General features: G+C 38.3%; 1 protein-coding gene across 7 annotated transcripts in view; it reads right to left on the reverse strand.

Moving 5' to 3' along the window:
- Liprin-gamma (liprin protein kazrin) overlaps positions 1–14849 on the reverse strand; it is a 45629-nt gene extending 30780 nt beyond the window's left edge. For 2 of the 7 annotated variants that reach the window (XM_036813373.3, XM_036813371.3), the window contains exons 1-2: positions 14515–14848; positions 12979–13131 (exon numbers count right to left, since the gene is read on the reverse strand). The gene's annotated coding sequence lies outside the window, so the exon portion shown is untranslated. Of the gene's footprint in view, positions 1–12978; positions 13132–14462; positions 14478–14514 lie in introns of those variants that run through there. The other 5 variants (XM_065863648.2, XM_036813379.3, XM_036813378.3 and 2 more) reach the window with 4 other exon arrangements.
- Between the last annotated feature and the right edge of the window lie 751 nt (positions 14850–15600).

Below are 15600 nucleotides of genomic sequence, written 5' to 3' on the forward strand. Positions count from 1 at the left end.
TCAATAATACAAATGGGAATTATAATTTTACCTATGACTCGTAAAGTAAAGGGATATGTTAGATTCGTAGAAAAGTATTTAACAGGTAGTAGGAAGCGATTCCGACCCTATAAAGTATATATATTCTTGATTAGATCTAGGACCCTCTGTCCGTATGAACGCTGAGATCTCGGAATCTATATTAGCTAGACTGTTTGAATTGTCTATAGGAATAAACGCAAGGTGGCGTGTTAGTGTGGGGTGCAATCTCGCAAACAACTGATTTGCTGCATGCATATCTCCATCCCTCTCGCACTCCCTTTAACTGAGTAACGGGTATCTGATAGTCGAGGCCACCAACTACAGCGTTTTCTCTTGTTTAATTTTCTGGATCTCTGTATGAAACATTTTATTCATAATCTACAACTTTATATCATCCTTTTAAGAATTCTAATTAAAAGGATTAAGTAAACAATCAATACCTTGAAATTCAAAGATTTCTTTCAAGCCAGGGCAATTGGCTTAGAAGTAATGAATTGAAAATGTCTTACATGTTTACAAGATAAAACGGAAAATTGAATGCCTTCGAAGCTAAGACAATCGGCAAACAAAGAACCGGTTTTCCCCTTCCCCCACAAAACCATTCATTTATGGAAGTATCCACCTTTTCAGGCATCTAGCACTTAATTGCCGCTCTTGATTTAGTTTACTTATATTCAAACATTCCAGTTGAAAGCTCTTCAAGCTTGAATAACAAACAAAAATCAGAGGGATAAAAAATCTTTAAATTTTTTGAACAACAGCGAGGCAAACAATTCCCTCAATGCGAATTTCATGCAGTGGAAACTCAATCAAAGGCAGGACCAGACAGGCAGCTCCTAAAGGAGGGCTTTTCCGGGCTTTCCACGTCGAGATGTTTCCCTTTACGTATGCGTATTTCGTATGCCTGTTTAACCGCACACAGATACAAACGCACAGATACAAGCGCACAGATACAAACGCACACACGATGCAAATGCAGATACGGATTCATTCTTGTATTGGAATGCATATTTCGAGCACGCTTCCTTGATTTTCTCCGCATTCCATTTGCATTTCATATCCCCCGCTCATTTTCATTTAAGCCATGCCCGAGGAACTTTGTGAACTGTCCCTACCTGTTGGCATCCTGCCTATGGCATATCTTTAATGACTAGTTTCCCAGCAGAGACGGCATCAACGTCATCGCCTTCATTACCCCATCTGGATCTGTTCATCTCCGTCGTCTAATGCCACTTTGTAAGTGGTTATTTAGCGTAAGTAATGCAATAAGTCTGCTCCTTTTGCAGTCCCCCCCTATAAATACATATATTTCCGGCACCGCCTGCACCTGACTTTGCTCAGCGCCGTGTAATCCCCAAAAAGAAAAAGATGGAAAAACTGCAGGAAAGCCATTTTCCACGGCTGGCTTGGGATACGGCGTTGGTATAAGAGTAACTAAAAGATGAAACTGCAAAGTGAATTAGTGCGATGCGAATGTGAATGCCGCCTGCACTCTAATGCATTCCATAGAATTTTAATTGGCTTCGTGCCGAACGCAAAGTTTAAACAGAAGTTAACTTTTTTCAGGTGTTTTTTCCAATTGTTGGTAACAAAGAGCAAATGTTTTTACCGTTTTCTTTTAACTTCTTTCCTTGGGAAACTTTTAGGGACACTTTTTCTTTAAGCGAATGACGGAATTAAATGACAAAGTTTTATCCTTATCGCCATTCAGAATGCATGAGCATTAAGCAATGGAAATTACCAGAACAGGAATAGTTTTCCTTTTTCCTGAAACTGCTTTTTTCCCCACTTTACAATTTAAATACTGCATTTCTTTAGCCCTTCACTTGATGGCCATTTGGTGACTAATAATTAATTAGCAGTTAAATGCAGCTGGAGATTTGTCGAGTTTTATTTCTAAGGATTTATACCTACAAGAAAAATGTCATTGCAAATTGGATAATGTAAAGAGGAAATGTAAAGAGATAATTCATTGAAAGTAAAATGCTGCTTTATTTTTACGGCAATAGAAAAGGCCTCTAATTAATAAATTGAAAGTAAAATATGGAATATAAGAGGGAGAGAAGATTTTTAAATCCTCTTACAACTACTCACTTTAATTTAAAGTGCAGAAAACCAACCACTTTTCACTTCTTATGCACAAAACATTAAAAACAAGTTAATTAATTACTCAATAGGCTGGCAAATTGACACTTGAAGCCTGTGAGTCAATATTTGGTCACTTAATATCTTGCATTGGGAAATTACCTAATTGATATTTAATATGCTCGACCATTGATGTAATTAAAATTTTCTCTGCCTGCCATCAATTAAATGACGTAATGCTGCTGAAAATTCGAATGAATGTAAACTAATTTGAAGCAAGAAATCGTAACTTTTCAACTGCAACAGAGGCGATTTAAATTCCCTGGCCACACCCAGCAATAGTTAACAACCTTCGATGTTCGATTCTGGTCGGCGAGACAACTGTAAACGCTCTATATATGGCTCCTAAGTCCATAGATATAGAAATCGGTTGGGAAGGGGGCGTGTGCCATAAAGAGACACTGCGTACGTGACAATAAAATGAAATGTGTAATAGCCGCCGACGGCAAAAAGCTAACAAACTAGCGAACAGATGAAGCTCACGTTGCTCTTTTTTTTATTTTGGTGGTTTTCCGGGCCGAGGGAAAACTGGGGAAATTGCGAATGCAACTGCAAGTTGACAAATTTATTTTCCATGGCGATGGCAGGCGGCAGAACGCGACTCGAGTGCAAATGAGCTCTAGGAAGCACAACAAACGTGGCCGGTGAAAGATGGCGAGGCATTCTGGAATTCGCAGTTCGGAATTTGTCGCATTGTGACAATATATACGACAGAAAAACACTGCGGAAAACGCTGCCACAAAAAAACTAATTAAATTCGCAGGATAATTAACACGAAATGTGGCAGAATGTTTCACTTTGTTAAGGCAATAAAATATATCAACGCGAAAAGAGACTTGATTGCGTTGTGAATGGAAAAAATAACTCGATTTTGGGAAGTCGGTAGGAGGCATTATTGGTTAAAATTAAACGACAAGAGCAAACAGTATTTTATTATTTAATATTTTACCCCAATAAACCAGAATAAATAAAATATCAAGGAAAACGGCAAAACAAAATAACCACAAATATAATATAAATATGCTGGCAATGGGGTTCCTTTAATTTCTTTCATCTTTTTACTAAATTTAACTAAAAAAATTTTTTTAAAGATAATACAAATATGTTATTACATTAACATGGTATAGCTATATATTACTTATCGATTTATTATTTATATTTATTATTTAAGAAAAACACTTATTGCTGTAGATTAAAGAACAAGTTTTTCCCATTTAGATCATATTTCAGTCATTTTGTTAAGTTAAGAATTCTTTTGTAAATTTATTTATACAGCTAAGCACAATTGTTTCCAGTCCAAACCAATTAATATTGCATTTGACCAAGACGCAGCTCAGGCAATATTTCACTTGCCTTAACCCCCGTTTTCGCTCCATTTTCCTGGTGTTTTTCCTCGAGTCTCGACTACATGAAAAATGAATTGAGCCTGCAGAGGGGCCAAGGTTGGAGCAAAGGCAGGCTCCCACCGGCGGGAATAAGCTCCTGGCCAGGACCTCGACTTGGGCCAGCAGACAGGCACGAATTTAATAAAACGAGCAGGGGTGGGCAGAAGGTATATATATGGCTAGATAGGTACATATATCCCTCTAGGAAGGAAACAGGCAAATATGTGAAACATACGAGCGGTAGAAGGGAAAATATGCAGCCCACTCGAGGTGTGTCCTCCAGCAGCGCCACCTGTTGCTCGCATGTCGCACTTCAATCCAATCGAAATTGCTTAGCGGAAGCTGGGGATACAGGATATAAGGGAAACAGGAAATAGGGGAGCTCCAGGGGGGACAGCAGGGGTTGGCCAGGAGACAAGCGACAGGAAGCATAGTGCCAGTGAAAATTTCATTTAAAATGTGCGCCATAAGTACGCATTACACACACTCAATTTCCTTTTCCATTTTCCGACGGCCAACTCCTCGTTCGCCTTCGAGCGGAAGCTTTTGGTCCACACATGCGGCGCTTTTTCAGCTGCCGTTGCTTATCAAACCCCCACCAAATTCCAAAGCCCCATCCCATCCCATCGCCCCCATGAAACCCGACCAACGATGGCGGTAATGTCGGCATTTTATGCGTTCCTGGCATTTTGTGGCTGCGGCGGCTGCATCTGCATTTGCCACCCACCTCCACTCTGCCACTTTTTTTCTACCCCCCCTCCAGATGTGTGCTTAAATTCCTCACCAGGAGCAGTTGTCGCCCGGCTTTCGGAGGTGTACGTTTCACATTATCCTGACATTTCACTGGTGCACAGAGAAAAAGTAGGGAAAAAGTTGGGCACTAATGCGACTTTATCGGAAGGAAACTTCTGTAATGGGGAACACATTTAAGTTACAACTTTGCCTCAAACAAGATTTAAGTTTCTAGCATATTATAAAATGTTTAAAAACACTGTTATACGTGTAATTTTTGTTATAAACCAACACATTTTGAATAACAATTAATGCAATTATTAATATATTATTATAATATTATTATAATTACTTGGTAGAGTAATGATAAACACATAAAATGTAGTAAAGGATAAGGGAAGTAAAAACCAAAGCAGTACAATAATTATACAAATATTATTATGTTATTATAATATTATTTTTATTAATTTGTAGAGTAATGATAAGCACATAAAATATAGTAAGAGAAATGGAAAGTAAAAGCCAACATAAATAATTTAGATCTTCCAGATCAAATGTACATATATTTATAACAGACACATAAAATATTTTATTGTGTTGTTATATGGTAAAACACCATGTTCAGCTTGATAGTTTTTCACTTATATTTTATTAGTAAACCCCTGCCGCATATGATTATTTACATCAAACAATACGCTTCCTTTGAGGCGTTACAAATGGCGATCATCCCAGGTAACCCCCAAAACCCCACTCCACATATGAGACACAATTCCATGGCCGTGCCATCCGTTTTCCACAGCACATTATCCACCGAATGGGAGTGGGAAATGGTGCCCCTGGGGCCTGTGAATCGTATATAATAGGATTTCGGACCACTCCACAATACATTTCAATTAGAGAACACCATTTTGGTCTGCTCAGGTGTTGTGTGGTAAAATGGGTTAGGTGATAAGACCGGCCAATCTGTTCAACTGTACGGGTTAGTTTCAACCAACGGACTTAGAAATTCGCAAACAATTTAAGTGAAAGACAAAATATGTACTCTAGACCCCAAGGAAAGTGCTTTAAAATTTCCAGCGCCAAAGACACAAAAAATCCTGCTGAAAGGAAGCTCATAGTCAGGGCGATAGAATGGAAAAGAAAAGGAGAACGAGAAAGCAGAGGATGACTTTATGACTTTTCAATCCACTTGAGCTTCCTGTTCCATGTCGGGAACCCCCCAAAATAACCCCCCACTTCAACCGCAGATAACAGGAGCTAAAACCGCATCAAATCATTTCGTGCTAATGGAATTGCTCCAATGCTGATGGAATTTTTATGGTCCAACAGGGCTTAAGCCAGGAGGTTTTCCGCACAAACACGAATTTATAGCAGCAACCCTCCCAATAAGAGCCACAAATATTTTTTAAATTTCCCACAGTTTTTCAGCTGCTTCCGTGTCGTTTATGGTTATTTGTCAATGATAATGAATGAATGGATGGATGTTTGGGATTCCACTTCGGATAAACAATATTCCTTTTTTGATTGAATTCAATGCTCTTTGGTTGCGACCAGAAATAATATTCGCATCAAATGGGTATTGCATAAATCTGCATTTAAAACGTTTGGGCCAGATAAAAAGCCAATAACAATTTACGTTCAATGGCCAATGCCAGGAAATTCGAGGGTGTCGGCATGATATTGGTTGGCAATGGGGGTGGCAAAACGACGAGGTGTCTGGGGTTAATACATCAAAAGAAATTAAAAACACAATCGACCCAGGGGAAAAGAACAAACAGTGGTGAGGCTCCATTGAAATTGTAAAAATAAATCAAATAGAAACATGTTTTTATAAAATAAATCGAACTTCAAAACAAAAGCTAAAGCTTTGCTTTCATTTTGCCGTTCAATCTTTTGTTCTAGCTTTTAGAAATATTTATTTAAGCACACATAGCGAAATAGAAACAAGAAATACTCAGTAAAATAATGAATTAAATTGAATTAGCTACTCTTTCTGAACTGTATCATAAACATATTTGCAAGGACTTGTGTAATTAATTTATTTTTCATTTTTATTATTTTGGTTTTTATACCATAACGTGCAGTTTAATTAAATTTGAGCCACATTGTTTTCAGACAACTTTTTCATTCAAATTTTCTTTGAATTTATTTAGTGTGTGGATTTGTTATGTATGTGAGTTTAACCTCCCTTGATAACATGGTATAGTTCGGTTTAATTAAATTATACCACATTGGTTTAAAAAAATATAAATTCTGTTAACGACATTTGATTATATCAGCGGTTTTCCTCTCATTTGTTTATGGAATGAAAATAGGAAAATTATGTATGCCGGTGAGCACATTTTCGTGACTTTAAACCACAGTGCGCCGGGCTCAAAATAATGAACAAACTCCCGACTGCGGATAAGCCAAACCAAAAAAGGGGAAATTCCTGGGGAGAAAGGGGTGAACTGAACACGTCGTCTGCCAACAGCACGTGTCCTCCGCCCCGTGGGCAAATAGTGGGTTAAGGAAAAGGGGGCGTGAAAAAGGGGACGGAAGTCCACCAACGTCAGCTAAAATGTCACTCGACGATGAGCAAATAAAACTACCGAAAAATGAACATGAAACCAGAGTTGGGGAGCATGGAAGTGGAACAAAAACGAAAACCTGACAACCCTGCCAAGTGGGCCATGTTTAGCAGACTGTTGCTTTTTTAATGTGTCCCCCACTCCCTGAATTTTCACCCTTTCACCCACATCTCTGTCTTTATTTTGAAGCCACAGTGTTGAAAAAGGTAGGTACTATGTATAATTACCTACACGATAAAAAAAATTGGCTTTAAAGAAGAAGGAAAAAGGAATTTTGATAGTCAAAATAAATATAACCTTGTAGGTGAACTATATATTAAGTTATTATATCATCAACCAGTAGTAGATTTTAAACTAAAAATGTTTATATAACCTTCTTTTGGTTCAACATGCAGACAAGGAAATGGTCCTTTGATTAGAAATAAGATACTTAGATCAGAACAATAGTTTCCTATAGCGTTTTCCTGCCCAATTCAGCTCATTGGCTTTAGTTTTTGGCTCTTGTTGGTGTATAATGGCTCGTGGGTCCTTTTGCCAGGATTAACGGGGTTGAAAGTGCATGACCCACAATGTACCTGAACTCCCCCTTCCCGGAACAACACCACCCACCTCCCCCAAAGGTATTAACGTGGACAAACTGAGGTGAACCAAAATCGTTTTTGTGGTTAACTGGGTGGTTTATGGTTACACATACGCCGCTTCTACCTTTTCGCCTCTTTGGGCCTCTCTTTCGCTCCGCAGGCCAACTAATAAATGGGGGCGACCAGTGGGCGTGGTCACCCATTTGCTGACCGCATTTATAGTGCTGGCCTCCATTTGTCCTCTTTTGTCTCCAATTAAAGCCTGACAGTTCAAAGAAACTCAAGCAAAGGTAATTACACTCGAAACAAATACCTAACTTCACTAACGGATCATAAAACCAAAGCTATAACCTATAACCTAAGCTTTATTAGAAAACATATTATATTTATAATATATTATATTACATTTTACTTCACACTCTTTCTTTTTTGAAAACATTTATTCTGAAGACATATCATATAGATATTACTCTAAGTACTAGGAAAACCCGTGTCTAAGCTTTAACTACAATAATAACTAGCATTTTATTAAGCTTCACATCTTACATCCATTAAAGATACAAAACATTTTCGGTGTAGCCTAAATCTGTGAGCTTTCGAGTTGTGTTTTTTATAGCCAACAACATCCGCGTTGTCATGGGGGTTATGACAATTTCCCCACAGATGTCATCGAGATGGTATTTTAATTCATTTAATTAAAAGTTTAATTACATTTCTGTTTTGCGCCGGATTTGCCAGCCATGAACTCCGTGACATCTGCCAGGCCCATTAGGGCATTACGGATTTCATAATGCCAGCTCAGCGACTAGAGCCAGATTTTCTGACCACTAATTTCGTTGTGATTCGCATTCGGATTTCGATTCCGATTTGGATTTGGATTTCGCGCGGTCATTTCCCTGTAGCACACCAAAAAAAATCGGTGACGATTTAATTAATTCGAGCTTCGAGTCCATCAAACAAAAGCCGGAATAATAGAAACGGAATCCGCCGGAGCGCGAGTACAATGAAAATTTATTTGATTCAAGTGAGCGAACCAGCCACCCACCATCAGTCACCCACTGGCCACTTGCACCACCCACCCACCATATATATATGGTATACCCGCCTCCCTATATGTCCGATGTCTGCTGAGCCCGGGTTTATCATTCTGATCACGTAACTTGTGTGTGTGCCGCCAGCACTTTTTCATTTTCATTCACTTAGGCCTTTCGGATGGTGGGGGGGGGCGGACTTATAGAGTCTCTCGCCCCATAATGAAATGATTTCTCTTGACGCTTCGTCGATTCGCGTGGGTTGTGATTTCTTGCTCTGGTTGTTCCATCTTCGAGCTGAAGCTATAGTCCAATCTGAATCTAAAGCTGTAGCTTCTGCCTTTTGCTTTCGTTCGCCTCGGTCGTGCATCATTAACCCACTGGCGACCAACGAACAGCGAACAACGAACCACTGACATTGAACTCACGGTGGTGCGGCTGTGCGTTTGGCTGAGTGCCAAGGAATTCAAAAAGTTGTAATTCAATTAAAGTTTAATTGGTCCGCAAGCAAGTGGCGCAACTTGGGCAATGAATGTTTTATAACAATTTAAATATCAAATTTCAAGAGGATTTTCTGCCAAGTACAAAACAGTGGTTTATATACGATCTTTAATGCATGCAAAAAGTCACTGTTACACAGAAAAAAAATAGTCACAGAAAAGCAACTATTGTTACATTTATTCTACATTATTAAGTATCGATTGGGCGTCGATAAGGTGAGTATTAAATTAATATTTTCCGAAATATTAAATTAAAATCTATTAATTTAAAAATAATACCAGACATCGAGATTGTAGACCCTTTAATATAGAAATAAAAGCTGTAAAGTATATATCTAATATTTATTTATATTATTTAGTCTTTAATCTATACCGGCATTTAATCTTAACATGCTACTTTTTTGGGTGTAGATATTTATATTGGATTGCTATTTTTCGAAACGTTTGATTTTAAAATGACGGATGTTTCTTGAAGATTTATTTCAGTCCAAGCCTTAAGATATCGCATTGTTTATAAGATTAATAAAATAAACTTTAAAATTATTATGTTGAACATTGCTTTTTATATATTTAAATGGCTCAGTAATATTGAATATAACAAGTTATTTGATAAGCGTTTTATGAATCAATACTACATTTGCAAAACTCTTCCAAGCTCAGCTGCATTCATTTATCTTTTTTTTTTAATTGGGGATTTACCTGGTTTCTTTTATTTTGTTTTTTTTTGATTTTGTTTACAGTTCTTTTCAGTATTTAAATTGAAAAAAAAAAACATAACTTTTCTGCACTTACATAGTTCTTTCAGTTCTTTGAAGCACTCTTGTATTGAAATTTATATTTCGCTTATTGAATTACAAATTGATAAGCTACAAATGCAACTCGAGTACCTTATTATTGCTAGTTTTTCATTCCCGTCAAATTAATGAGATATTGCTGTTATTCGCTGTTAAAGCGGAATAAAATGAAAATATAAATCCCTAGCCTGATTTACATATTTACCATGCCAAGCCTTGTTCGTCGTATTTTTCCTGATTTTTTTGGCTTGTCGGAACAATATTAATTTTCAACCAGGAGATAGCCAATCCTTGCATACTTTATAGCCACATTTTGAAAGGCGAGACTTGCAGTAAGTTTTTCTTTTTTGGAATCACGCAACTTGGTATATTTTAATAAATGGGTGGATAGGATTTGTTGCCGAACCTGTCGACGGCGCAGTTTGCACCTGCCGGAGCTTCGACCTCTGCCGCCTTTGTTGCCCGTGCCACATGCTGCACGCAATCTAATTTAGCTGGCGAAAAACGTGCTAAGCGTGGAAATGCTTAAATGGAGAGATGGCGAAATGGAAAATGGAAATGCGGGAAAAATGGGGCCAGGCCACGCCCGTTCGAGTGGCCTGAAGGGGTTATTTCACGCAGTGGTAATAATTCGCCTAATGTACTAAGCTGTCTAATCCGATAAAGGGAAGGCTTTAATCGGAGGTCCCCCACAAAACCCTTCGCCGGAAAACTCGGTGTGTCACAGTTCGGCGCTGAATTTCCATGCCCAGAGAGGGGTGCAGCTCAAAGCAATTATTTCGAGGACCGGAGCTCCTAGCCGGGATTTATGCTCGTTATTCCGTCAGTCGGGGCTATATGGATATGGCCAAGCCTTCTTTGCCACGGCGCTCTGTGCATCTTCAAGCTGCATTCTCCGCCTGAATTATTCATGCCTTTTGTCGCTCGCCGATGCCGTTGCCATTGCCGTGCCTTTCGAGATGCGAGTCCCCGCTCAAGGGTTGCAGCATCCTTTAGGGGTTGGCCGGGGCAACAGGCGGCCCGTGCGCCCACCCCCTCTTTACAGCGGACCGGGATACGTCTTTGGCTTTGTGCATTTGCCAGTTACACATGCACTGGGAGAAAAAATGAAGCGTTTGTGGACCCTAACAATATTTAATTTGTAGATATTTCATAATAAAATTGCCCCTAAAGCTTTATTAAAAATTTATTTATATTTATTAAGTTATATTATTTCATTTAACTTAAGGGTGAACTTGGAGAGCAGATCACTTTAATACTCCCGTAATTACTAACAAAATGACATAAATCGAATAAAGAGATTATTGAGTTAATGATCGAATAGTGTTCTTGAACTTTGTTCTTTATAAATTGCATCATCCTACCTTTACTACAAAGAGTAAAACTATAAATGCCCTCATTTCGAAATCTAATATTTTAGTTATCTCAAACTTCTGGTGAATCAGCGATAAAATATTTATACAAAAACTTAGTAGAATTTTATAAAATCCCTCGGAACAGAAATACAAGAAAATTGTATGTTCTTAATTTAACAACTCCCAATAAAAATAAAATGTTGTTAAGTTGGTCTACCTACTACCCCACTAAATTACGACCTTCTTTTCCAATGTTTCTCCAAATTTTATCCAATTAAAAGGCAAAAAAATGTTATTACTGACTACCATTTAAATTAAAAAGATTAAAAAATCCTTGTTTTGGTTTTTACATGTTTCGAAAAAATAGCTCGCGGATAACAGCAATTTGTATGTAAATAAAAGGCCATTTTAATTCGATTTTTTCTTTTTTTTTTTGGTGTGTAAAATGCGTTATCCTGCTGTCAGGAAAGACCATTGTAGCTGTTGCTCGCTGGCAAATCCGAAAGCAATTTCTGCAGCATTAATCATCCCATCCCCATCTCCACCCCATCACCACCCCATCGCAACCCCCCAAAATTTCTGACTCGCTTATCTGCCGTCCGGCCATTTCGGGTTAATGTTGACAAAACGCATTTTAAGCACTTCGGCATTTGGCCAGTCGTACGAGTATTTTCTTTTGTTTAGCCAACACTCTTGCCCCATCCACATGTGCGTCTATTTGATACTGATTTGAGTTTTCTGCCGGCCAAATTTGCATTGGAAATGTGTGCAGGACCATCTATCCTATCTATCCAGGCCAAACAGGCAGGAAACCTTTTCCCAGCCCGAGTGCAAGTGGCCAGCAGGACAACTTTTGTCCAGTGGTCACTCCACAGGCTTTGTTTATTCAACACCCTCCCCAAACCACGCTTTTCCCCGAGCCCAAGGCACATGGCTTCTGTTTTCCCTGCGTGTGTGCCTAACCTTTTGAAAAGGTTCTTTATGGCCCAGAACGAGGACGCATAATCGAAATGTGGGGGGTGTGCCTTAGGAAATTGGAAATGGCAACATTGACTAGATTTCAAAAATTAAAGGAGTCCAAGGGCTCACAAAATGTCCAAATAAACCCTAGCCAACAGGCATTTCCAATTAAAATTGATCTAATTTGTTAGGACAATACCTTAGAGTTGAATACAGCAATTAAGAGGTGTGGGTAAACTGAATTCTTGAGCTTGGGACAAAATATTTGTAGACCTGAAAGTTTTGTGCTCCACAGAGAGAATTCTGACGTTCTCATCTGAGTTAAAAATGTTCTCAAAAATAAAACAAAATTTATTTATTTACATTGTTTATCTCAACAACTGTAAGTTGTCTGTAAGTCCAGTACTTGTCAAAAAGTTATTGAATAAACTCAATTTACCGTTTCCCTTGTCAGCATTTTGTTCTGATATTGAGAAGCACAAAATGTGCTTACCCGGTTTTTAAGAACGAATGTTCTTAATTCAAGCACAATATGCTTGAATACCTCTCTGTTTAGGCACTTAATAAAATAAATAATTAAATGTGAAATAAATATGAATTTTCAGTTTAATTTTGATCTTTCCATTTTTATTTCTATTCGATTAGCAATTAAAGTGAATATAGAAAATTATTTCCACATCAAACATAAAACCTATTTTGATTAGCTTAAGCTTAGCCAATTTTGAAAATGATAATTCCCAGCTTCCAAATCAAATTACTCGGTTATTTTCAACCTCTAATTGCACGAATTATTTGGAGTAATTTCCTAATTTGTATTCTCTGCTGGCCGAGATAGTTGGCAGCCATTCATTTCAGTCAGCTGCACCGAACCCGGCCAATTAATATTCATTTGAGCCAAACTCACCCGCTCAGCACTTTCCAGCTGGGAGGAAAATCCTTTATTTAGCGAACAACTTTCCGCGCCTGTTTTTCTTTTTCGTTTCGTACTTTAGTTTTGGTTTTTCGGACGCGCGGGCTTTTGTTTTTCCCCAGTTGGCTGTTGACGTTGTTTCTCCAGCTGCAAATGCACGACAAATTAACACAGAAAGACAGAAAGAGACAGCCGGGCGGCGGCAGAAAGAGACGGGTGGAACAAAGAGTCAACAAAAACTGAAAACGAAAAGCCATATCCTTCTAAAGGAAAAAAATAAAGGGGGGAAAGCCACGCCCGCGGCTTGGCCGAAAAAAATATTGAAAAAGTGGGAAAGTGCGGAAAACTAAAACTCTGTCACTTGCTGCTCGGCGAGATTTGTTTTAACAACAAAAAATGTGGTCTTGGGAAGAAGGAGTTTATTCAAGCAGCATAAACCGTAACCACATGGAGAGAAATGTAATCCGTACCTAATAAAAATATAAACTACGATTGTTGTTACAAAGATCAAATAAATATGTATTTTGAAAATATTTGTCCAAATACTTAAATTTGTTCCCAAATTCTTGATACAATATTGGTAGTATGCAGATTCTGGTAAAAATTTCAAATTTATTACGTAAATAACTAAGATACCTAAGTATCACCCCAAAAATTTAAACTTTGCGAACGATAAGTTTATAAATCGTGAAATGGTGAGAAGGTACGTAAGCCAAATTCTAATTTTGATGAAGCATGGTTAACTTTGTGATAAAAATTCGATATTTCGAAAACTATTACAATTACCATTGTAATAATAACAATTTTGTACACATTAAGAAGTAAAATTTATCTTATAGTGGAATATTATAAAACAAAAACACCTCTTATCGAGGTATATATCTAGTGACGATCGCACCTCCAACAAACAAAAGTTCTGATATCAACTTTTGTGACGAAAATGTATTATACGATCTACTAAATAAATACACTTTACACCTGTGTTTAGGTGTACGGTTTTGATAAAGCGTGTCGAATGAGAAAAACACAGGTATATTGAATTGCACCATTGTAAACCAATTTAGAAAGCTAAACAGCTTAAAGTTTTAACCAAAATCGTTTTTGGAAAACAAAAAAATATTTCGAAATAAAAAAAGTTTGCGCGTAATGGCTTAATGATGGTAATTAGACAAACTATATTAGAAAGGCGTACAAAGTATTTCAAAATATTTCCTTTCTAACGACATATATGTAGCCTGTAGCTTTAGTAGTTCACAAGTTACGGCTGTACGAATTTGAGGTACATATTTATAGCTGTTTACCCGAGCTTCGTCACTACGTGGACGGCCCTCTACAGAGATTTATTAAAAAGATTTAATAAAGACTATGATAAAATTGTGATAGAAGTAATCGTAAATATTGTAATTTAATAGTCATACATTAATAGACTGTTGTGAATGTATATTAAAGGCTTTGATAAGAGATATATCACAACATACTTCGAAAAAGTACGTCCAAGCCGGGAGTTACAGTGCATCAACCCCTCCTCACCTTTTTCTTTATGTGAGGCTGAATGCTCAGCGGGCCACTTTTTTATTGGATTTTTCCTCTTGTTTTCTTTTTTTCCTATATTCGTGAGATTTTCGCACCACAGAAACACTGAGCCGACACACTTGTGTTAAATATTTTTTCTTTCTACGCCTATTTGCGTTTAGTATTTTATGGGCTTTTTGCTTGCAACCCCCGTCTGCACTCCACTTGAGAACACTAGGCTACACGGCACTAAACACACTACACTACACTATGCTGCGATGGACCGTTAGTTTCAAGCTGGCGTTTACCGTTACTCGCTCCGCACTCGCGAGCTTCTTTCGTTGAACTGGCGAAAAAAAGAAAAAAACACAACGCACACGCACACAGCGAGATGAAAATTCACAAACGAACTCTGCTAGTCTTTACAGCAAGGTGAGCCGAGCTTTAATGGCCGCTCTCGCTCACCGCTCACTGTCTCTCTTTATAGGCATTTCCACTCCCTCTCCCTCTCTCTCTCTCTCTCTTACCACTTTTGGCAAAACAGCCGGCGCAACAAAAACGCAACGCCAACGCAACAGCGCCGCCGGCCGAGAGCTTTCAACCCAAAAATGGCAAAAACAAAGCGGAAAGCGAGTCGGCGGCCATGGCCAACCCCCTTGGGCGTTCGCCGCTCTATTTTTCGCTCTCTCTCTCGGCTCTGCCGCCCACCCTCTCTCGCTCTGCTGCGCATGCGCCAAAGCTGAGCTTCAAAGCTCGGGAGCGGGCACTTCGGGGGTGGATCGTCGGGGGTTGGGTGGTTAATGCGAAATCCAGCTACAGGGGTCGCTCGGAAATAGGCTTGTCCAAAACAATCCGCAGATCAACAATTAATGGGGAAATAAATATTTACAGGACTTACGAAAATCCTAGAATTGTCGAAAAAGTCATTAGCGGCTCTACAAGTAAAATAGGGGTAGCTACATAGATAGGTACATATTAATTATATTTAGGGTCATTTTCTTGTTGGTTAAACTTGAAATAGCTCTTAAACCTACTTTTAGTTTAACATGCGAAGAAGAAGAAAAAGGTCCTTACTTCATTTTTAAAACTAAATGTATGGATCAT

The sequence above is a fragment of the Drosophila suzukii genome, chromosome 2R (assembly GCF_043229965.1).
Source record: "Drosophila suzukii chromosome 2R, CBGP_Dsuzu_IsoJpt1.0, whole genome shotgun sequence".
In the NCBI taxonomy this organism is placed as follows: Eukaryota; Metazoa; Arthropoda; class Insecta; order Diptera; family Drosophilidae; genus Drosophila; species Drosophila suzukii.